At 40.1% G+C, this 9448-nt stretch overlaps 1 protein-coding gene across 1 annotated transcript in view; it reads left to right on the forward strand.

The window, feature by feature from the left end:
- The window catches only part of Plch1 (phospholipase C eta 1), a 195689-nt gene that overhangs the window by 74561 nt on the left and 111680 nt on the right, over window positions 1-9448 (forward strand). The window lies entirely within an intron of this gene.

Raw genomic sequence — 9448 nt, forward strand, 5'->3', positions numbered from 1 at the left:
AGGTTAAGATTTCATGCATATTTTATTAGCTATGCTTTTACATCCCCAGCCTACTGAATAGGAAAAGCACCATGTGTTTGGCCCTGGGTGATACAGTATTTATACAGAATTGTTTGATTCTGTGGGAGAAGAGCTAGAAATCAAGAATGAAGGCGATAGTTTCATGCAGCCTCGAATCTTGTCTCTATATCAGTATTTGTTTGTTCCCTTGACATGTCTGTTTGTTAGAATTGAGTCACCAAGGCTGGCCCGCATCCAAGTGGGGGTGGACTTTTCTCAAGGAAGGGTGTCAGAGAATTTGTAGATATATTTTAAATTCACTGTAGATGGACTCATTGCTTCACTGAGATATTTTATCAAAAATCAGCCTAGCAACTTAAAAGCCAAGGGGGATCACAGATTTACAACAGATAGAGGGAGAGAGGAGGGGGAGGCAGAGGGAGAGGAAGAGGGAGGGAAAGAAGGGAGAGAGACGGAGAGCATATTAAGGAATATAGAGCTAGCTAGCAGGGAGGGCTTTGCTCAGTGCTGCTGAAGGCTTTACATCTCTGTCTTAGTTCCTTGTTCTCCAGCTTTGTTGACTTTACTCTCCAGGTTGTGTGAAGGGTGATCAAGATAAAAGGGAAGCTAGTATTAGAGAGATAGTTGTCTCAAAAGTTTTGAGGTGACTCCAAACATGGACGTGCAATTTCATGTACCACTAAAAGGTAAGCTGAACATTTTAAAAGGATTCGAGCATGAGAATGCAGAGACTGGAATTCTATGTTGGGAAGCTGTGTGTTGGGGAGGGTGGAGGTAAGGAAGGGCATCAAGTGTCTAGGCTGCCATTTAACAGGCTAGAGTGACGATCAAGTAAGATGTGGGATCTGAGCAGTGTGGACAGAGAAGCAAGGCTTCAGGAGAAGCAGTGTCCAGCAGGGAGAATGAAGGCACTTGGTGACTAGCGTGTTACCGGCTGGGCCACGGTTGGTGGGTGATAGTTTGCTCATGTAGGTGGGAGAACAATGTCTAAATGATGATTTCTTTTATTTTTCATGATCTATTTTATTTTCTATTTTTAATTTTTATTTGGAGCGTGAATAGATGGTATGGTGGTTTGAATATGCGTGGTCCATGGGAAGTGGCGCTATTAGGAGGTGTGGCAATGTTGGAGTAGGTGTGGCCTTATTGGAGGATGTGTGTCACAGTGGGGCTGGGCTTTGAGGTCCTATTCTTAATTCCTGCCCAGTGTGGAAAGGGTGCCTCCTCCTGGCTGTCTGCAGAAGAGACAGTTTCCTTTTGGCTTCCCTGAGATCGAAATGTAGAACTCTCAATTCCTTCTCCAGTACCATGTCTCTCTCTAGACACTGCCATTCTTCCTGCCATGATGATAATCGACTGAACCTCCAAAACTGTAAGCCAGCCTCAATTAAATGTTGTTCTTTATGAGTTGCCTTGGTCATGGTGTCTCTTTACAGCCATGGAAACCCTAAGATAGATGGTCTCTCCCAAGGTTGGCCAATTCCAAGAGCCAGCGAAGCTGTTGTGTGTAAGCCAGCTTTTCACAGGCAAGCTTTATGCTCAGGCAGAATCATGCACAGGAGTCCTGCTGACCTACTGTTGTCACAATGGCTTGGGTTGGATTTTAAATATTTGTTTTTATTTATTAGTGTGCCTCTGTGTGGGTCCCCTGAGAGGACAGGAGAGGGTGTTACGTCCCCTGGAGCCAGGTATAGGTGGTTGTAAACAACCCCAGAGAATGCTAGAAACCAAATTCTGTCATCTGGAAGAGCAGCAAGCACTATTAGCTGCTGATTGCCTCTGTCTTGCCAGCTCCCCCGCCTATTTACACAAAGACGAGACAGTGTCTTATAGGTAGCTTTGTCTGTCTTAAAAGCCACTATGTAGACCATATCATGCTGGTTTTGAACTCTCAGTGAACCTCCTGCCTCTGTTTTCTGAGTGCTAGAGTAATAGGCATACTTTGCTGTATCATGTTCAGGTTTAATATTAAAAGGAAGAGCTTATTTATGCCAGTAGAAAAGGAACTATTTGGATATATTTTTTTGTTGTTCCAATATGAAAGTGGTGATTGAACATACATACGTTAGTGACTTCTATGTTACCTTAATAAAATACCTGAAGCAGTTGACTTACAAAGAGAAAAAAGTTAGTTTGGCACAAGACTCTGAAGGTTTCAGGCTTCTAACTAAGGGAGCACATTGTTACAAAAGTGTATGTATTGGGGAAATTGACTACAGACGTCTGTGATTCTAGTTCCGGGAATCCACTGCCCTCTCTGGTCGATACAGGTACTAGGCATGCCTTTGGTATGTGTATACGCACATGCAGGACGTACACCCATACACATAAAATCACACACACATGCAAGACATACACCTGTACACATAAAATAAAATTTATCTAAAGGAGGGGAAAAAAACATATTGCAAAACAAAATAAAAATGGCCCCTCTTCTTAGGAGGTGATTTCGGGGATTTCATAGTATGGGAGCTATGGTAGCAGGGGCATCTTTCCCTTTTATGTTCATAGAGATGTAAACACTGTGGAGAGGGTTCTTGTACAGGAAAAGTCTCTGCCCGAGTGCCTCACACTGCCCACAGTTTGGACGGAGGATGTTTATGTCCTCTTTGGTGTTTGCTGCCTGGGATTCCTTGTCACAGCAGTTTGTTCTTATCGCCTGAAGCTTAGTAAAAAATAAATATCCTTGACCCAGAAAATAAGGGCATTTGGTCTGCTTTCCACATCCAGTTCTGATTTCCTACTTAGTTAAAACGTTTGAATACTTTTAAAAAAAAGTGTGCGTGTGTGAGCGGGGGGCGAAATGAAGTTAGCATGGACAACAGTTTATTTAAAGAAACTTCAGTTTCAATCTAAGGGCTTTACACCAATCAGCCTTGAGCTGTATTTTCAGAAAATAAAAATGGATCGAGACAAAATAAGGGGAGGAAGTTAAAAACTGGTTGAGTTGCTCTAAATATTCACTATACAAATTACAGAGAATTGATGCTCCTGGGTGAATATTCTGATACCCTCTTCTAAAATTTCTGTTAACTATTTTTACTTGGAATATTCCTCTGCCAAGAATGATGAATTTAGCAGCTACTTGTGTTTGGCTGATCAGCATGTCAGTGTTTTGACCAGTTGTTGCTCTGTAAGTGTATGATGATCTTAAGCATATAAGTATTCTTTTTAGAGCAGAGTTATGGCACACAAAGAATGCTGTGGCCAGCTACTGTTCTCTCGCATCCACTGATGGTTTGTTCTGGCTCCGGTGGGGCTCCTTGTGACCTTTAATTGGGACACAGAAAAACTCAAGGCGCCACTGGATTGGTATATTAACTTTCAGTTGATACAGGGAGTCTTGACCATGCATATGTGTGTATGTTTGTGTTTTTAAATTTTTTCTGTCTGTTGAATTTAGAAACCAATAGAAATATTGCCTATTAGTCTAGAGCAGTGGTTCTCAACCTGTGGTTGTGACCCCCTTTGTGGGTTGCATATCAGATATCCCTCATATCAGATATTTACAATTCATAACAATAGCAAAATTACAGTAACGAAGTAGCAACAAAAGTAGTTTTATGGTTGGGGGTCATCATGACATGAGGAACTGTATTAAAGAATAGAGGCATTAGGAAGGCCACTGATCCAGAGGGACAGAATTAACAGGAAATATGCTGTTTCTTTTTGTCTGTTTGAGACAGGGTCTCACAATTTAGCTCAAACTGGTCTCTAACTAACTCCCTCAGCCTCCTGAGTGTTGAGATCACAAGCACACGCCAGGTCACCTGCCTGCCTCCAGCTCTTCTTCTTTTTTAAATCTTGTTTTAAATGATTTTTTTTTAGTGTTAAAAACAATGACTTTCTTTATGACCTTTTTTATTTCATTCATTCCTTTGTTCTGTGTGGACAGATTTGAAAGCACTCATCCACCATGAGGGGGCAATGTGCCTCACCTGAATTTTCAACTAGATATATGGCTGACCTGTGGCCCAGTCAAGTTAAGATATAAAATTCACCATTGAAGGAGACTTTTAGCATTCTTTCAATGAAGGCAATGGTGCAGAAAACGTGGAATGAATCAACAAATGATCTTGAGTGGATTTTGCTCTAACACCTACTTTGGGAAGTAGAGAATATACGCTCGGTCTTGCACCACCACTTATGGGCTGGTAATATAGTGATGGTGGCAGTAATGCCTCATCTGGGTGTTGAAAGACTCCCAACATCCCTGCACGATGACAAGAGAATTGTGAATGAACACTAATGACTGGTAGCTTTAGAATTTTTATTACTGTTACTGCCTTTACTGCTCTTGAAATAGGCAAAAATTGCTCTTGACCCATGGTTTTATATATATATGTATATATATGTATATATATATACATATATATATATATATACATACCTTCAGACATTGGTAACTGTGAATTTGCATTATTGATGGTTTAAACAGTATTTATTATTTCTGGTCTAGTATTTAATAAATTAATGATTACATGAAAAGGTTCTCTTCTCCTTTCTCCCCATCCTTTCCTCTCTCTCCTCCCTTCCCCATCTCATTGCTAGTTTTGGAGGGCTTAATATGCATTTTCAATTGGCAAAATCAAAGAATCCCAACCTTGAGTTTTGGTGAGGGCCTTGTCAGTTTCCTGAATCATACACAAAATAGACCAAGTGTATTGGGGAACATTTGAGTCTGTTACACACAGAGAAATATTAGGATAAACATTTAAGTCTGAGGAAAAATATGCATCATACTTGAATTGTCAATATTATCAGTTAAGAAAACAAGTGGCTAAATGTCGGGGCCAGTAAAGTAATTTAAAGGCATTTTTTTTGTAGTTTTTGTTTTAGGTTAAAAATCAGTTTTGAAAAACAAACTTACATTTAGTTTGTGTTTATGTCCTAGGAATCAAACTGAAATTATACATAGAGCCTTTTGCCAAATCGAATATCAGTTTTTTAACATGTTTTCCAAGGAACATGTCAGATATGTGATTTAAGAGTTGTATTGAAGTTCTTTCTTTCTTTCTTTCTTTTGAAAGATTTATTTATTATTTATAAGTACACTGTAGCTGTCTTCAGACACACCAGAAGAGGGCATCAGATCTTATTACAGATGGTTGTGATCCGCCATGTGGTTGCTGGGATTTGAACTCAGGACCTCTGGAAGAGCAGTCAGTGCTCTTAACCACTGAGCCATCTCTCCAGCCCTTGAAGTTATTTCTTATTGCACGTCCTTGGTGGTCTCTTTAAACTCCTAACCAGTACCTCTCCTTCTAGCTTCCTATTCAGCCATACTTGGAAGTTTAGAAAGATCCAAATCGTCAACGATTTAGAAAGATTTTGTGATATTACTTCTTGACCTTTGGGGTTAGATCAAGTAAAGAAAGCTTTTCTGGAATTAGTGAAGTTGATACCTCATGGATTCACTTGTTTGCTGAGAGATTCATGACAGGACCCATCAGATTCCAAGTGTTGGACAGAACAGCAGACTACCATCCTCCATGCTCCAGGACAGTACACTGCTATGGCTCTGCTGACTACTGGGAACGAGTTAGCGGCTTAATCTCATGTCTAGTCTTACTGATTTAATTGCATAAGCGTGGAGTTTTGTTATTTTTTAGGCTACAGTTCTAATATCTCATTGATGGTGGCAAAAAGAATGTTCATGTACTATTTAAATGTTGTATAAAATATGCCTTTTGGAAAAGAAATAGCTCATCTGCTTCAGTTATGCTGGTGGCCAGCATTCTGTCTTAACAGTGACACATCCCAGGACCACGAGCTCTGAGTTATCACACCAGACTTTTGGTTGAAGTCTCCTCCATTTCATCCTATTCTTCACTCAGTTAAGTTGCCATTGCAACAATGATTACCTCATTGTGGGCTGTCACAGGTCACCCCCTTCTATGGCACTCAGAGTCCTTGAAAGAGGTCCAGACTATCACACTTTCTCCCTCTCTCATTTAGAGCTCTTCTCTACCCTACTATTTTATTACTCAGATGGCTTCAATAACGAGTCATCTCCAGAATCCTGGGCTTCAAAGAGGCTGGAAGTAGGAGCTGAGGCAGTCCAGCTCCGAACCCTGTGCTGTCCCTCATCTGCCTCTTTCCTCTTTCGCTTTGGATGGCTTGGAAATGGCTACTCATAGCTCCCTGGTTTATATGTCTTTCCTGCAACTGATGGTCAGAGACAGAGACCAATTTTTAAGGGTCTACACACGTTCATAGGAAAGTTAATGTGATCGGCAAGAGTAAGATGTGCCCCTGCAATTAGTTCAAGCATCATGGATGACCTGGGCAGGTGGACATTGACTGTGAGAGCAGCCTATATCTTTGCAAAGTGGGGTGAAAAAGAAAACAATACCTTACTATATTTTCTGTTGCTATAACAAAGTACCAGAAGCAAGGTATAACAGTAAGAGATCAGAGCTAGGTACTTAGAATAACTCTTGATTTGGTTTCTTGTAGGAGCTTCTTGGTCGGTGGCATCACAGAGGCAGGAGTGTGCTCAGAAGAAGATGGCCAAGACAGCTAGAGAAAGGGAGAGCCTGGCTTGTTCTTTTATAAATAACCCATAGTGACAGGGATGGAGCACCCATTATTCTCTCTCATTGGTGGTGATTCCAGTTACCTGGTCACCTCTCCATAATTCTCCATCACTTTAACACCTTCATCACAAGAGGAGCTGGGCTAAATACAAATGGTTCCTTGGGCAACATAGTAGCACCATAGCAAACCGGAGTACATAGGGTGCTCCTGTAGATGTCTATCCTTGGCTCATTACCCCTGTGCTGCTGTCGCCCTCACCTCAGGTCCTTCCTGTTGCCTAGGTTCAGTGATCCCAGGTGTCTTCGATAGGCTTGTACTCACAGCATATTTGGTGACAAAGATGCGTTGTTTATGGGAACTTTAATGCAGCCAAGAAATTTTCAGCTCAGTGATATATTCTACAGACTTCCCACTTCACTTGTTTAATAAATATTTATTAATTGCTTAAGTTATTTGAGAATATTATAAAATACATGTGGCATGCTATCATGTATAGTTTTAAAGTTGGATTTGCGTTTTTAGAAAACGTTATGTTAAATATTCAAGTGTCAGTTACTGATTTTCCAGGGTGAAAATCCATTATTCAGTACTATCTTCTCCTAGACTTTGCTTCCGTGTTATGGCAGGCAGTCATCCACTTTAGACACCTGCTCTACAGACACCTGCGATGTATTCAGCAGTTTTATTGATCCTAGTTAGAAGCAAGTAACTAGGAGGATAGACATGTTGGGAAAATGGAAATTTTCTAACAGCAGTGTTGCATGACATTGTGTTTTTCATTAATTTAATAACAAGAGACAGATTTTGAGTAATCTGGGAAGCTGGAGGCCGTAAGATTATGAGCATGGCAGCATGCCCAAATAGTTTCTAGAGCTGGCGGTGGCTCAAAGTTCAGGACTCCACACATAAGCAATCCTACGCAGAAAGAAAAACTAGAAAGGTCATTGTGTAAATCCAAGATGAAGTCCCACCTGGCTGCTTCAGGAAAAGGAGTGATAAGCTCTGTGGGCAAAGCCAGATGTGCTGTATGCCCATATTGTATGTTGCAGTGCCTAAAAGGGTTTCGTCTCTGTTTTCTGTCTGCTTACATTCAGATCTTCGTGTGGAGTGATGCCAGAGGGGAGCATGTGAGCGGTTGGTGGTTTATGTGGCATTGTGGATTTAAAGCTCAGTGACGAGAACTATGGAGGGGTGAAGTCATTGATCTCTCTTGTGTTGGGCGAGGGTATAAAGGAGACTCTTTCAGAGAGGCCTTTAGGTGAACATATGTCCTGAATACATAAAACACATTTTTGCTGTAAAGTATAGCAAAGACTTAACATATATTTAACACTGTATTCTTTTTAAAACATATTCTAATTTTTTGTTTATTTATCTATACATATGTATGTCTATGTATGAGGAGGTCAGTCAGGGCCATTAGATCTTCTGGAGCTGGAACTGCAGGCAGTTGTATGTTGTGGGTCTGATGTGAGTCCTGGGAATTGAACTCATGTCCTATGCAAGAAGTATATGTGTTCTTAACCACTGAGCCATCTCTCCAGCCCCAGTATATTCTTAGGATGGAATACTTAACGATCACTCGGAGAGTTGAACTGTAACAAAAGTGAAATAAAGAGAAGCAACACAATCTCCCAACAAATGCCACCTATAGGGCTCAGAACAAGTTTTGATTGGACAAGTGCTCTAATAGGAAACTATGTTTCCTTTGAGCCTTTTGTTCCCCTCCGCTTGGCAGTGCTCTCAGGGAAGTCTTTCTTTCATAAGAAAGAATATATATTAATAATCTCATTTAAGGTCCTGCTTTGGTGGCTCCCTCAAGATGGAGTGTTGTCTTTAAAGTGAGTGATTTGAAAGGTTACCTAAAGTCCACTGGATTCCTAGAAGTAAATGCATGAAAAATGTAAGATTCAGTAACTGCAGCAAAGGTAATGTAATCTTCAGATATCCTAGCTATTATTGTGGAAAAGTATAGGGGTTAGGATGATCTGTTGTGTGAAAAGCAAAAATGATGACATGTGAGACTACTCACCAAACACATCTTCCATACCTTTGGAGTAAAAGTGCTAGTTGTACGCAAGTAACATTTTCTCATTTGAAGAATAAACTGTGGACACTGGAAGTACTCCTTATCAAAGTGACATTTTGCTTCTCCTAAGGAATCTTAACATCTTAAGGAAGGAAAGGACTTAGCATGTTTTAATCTACTTCTGGTGAATGTTTTGATGTTTTAAATTTCTAGTCTACATCAGACTGATTTTTTGTATAATATAATTAAGGTTGATTATTAAAAGTGAATCAAGGCATAAAAATACAAGCTTCATTTTCTTTTCCTTTTTTTTCTATTTTTAAAAGACAGGATCTTACTATGTAGTTCAGAGTGACCCCAAGCTCAGAGATCTGACTGCCCTTGCCTCCCAACTACTGAGATTAAAGTTATACACAAGACCCTCAATTTTTATTTAATCAAGCACATATAAAATTGGTCTTTCAAATTGTTGGGAAAGAATCTAAATTGTTGGAAGGCATTTCTAACCACAGAAAGAGAAATCTACTTCTCTGGCCTAAGCTGTGTCCTGAACAGTTTCCAGGCTGACAGAAACCCTGGGATTATACTTTGAGATGCAAATGTACTTCTTTAGTTGGAGTTGAAAAATAAAACCATTCGAAAAACCTTTCTCAAACTTTATCTTGATTTATAGGTCTTTCACGAGTACATTTTCTTAACAACAATAAAACACGCGCTGCATCTCATTTCCAAACAGAGCCCTAATGGGCTTCTCCTATTCCCGGGAAGCATGGGTTATATGCTCACTCCTTGACATCATGATCAGATTCATTATTTAGTTCTCTGACAATGATTGATATAGAGACCTAAATGGCAATT

This window comes from Rattus rattus, chromosome 3, assembly GCF_011064425.1.
Source record: "Rattus rattus isolate New Zealand chromosome 3, Rrattus_CSIRO_v1, whole genome shotgun sequence".
In the NCBI taxonomy this organism is placed as follows: domain Eukaryota; kingdom Metazoa; phylum Chordata; class Mammalia; order Rodentia; family Muridae; genus Rattus; species Rattus rattus.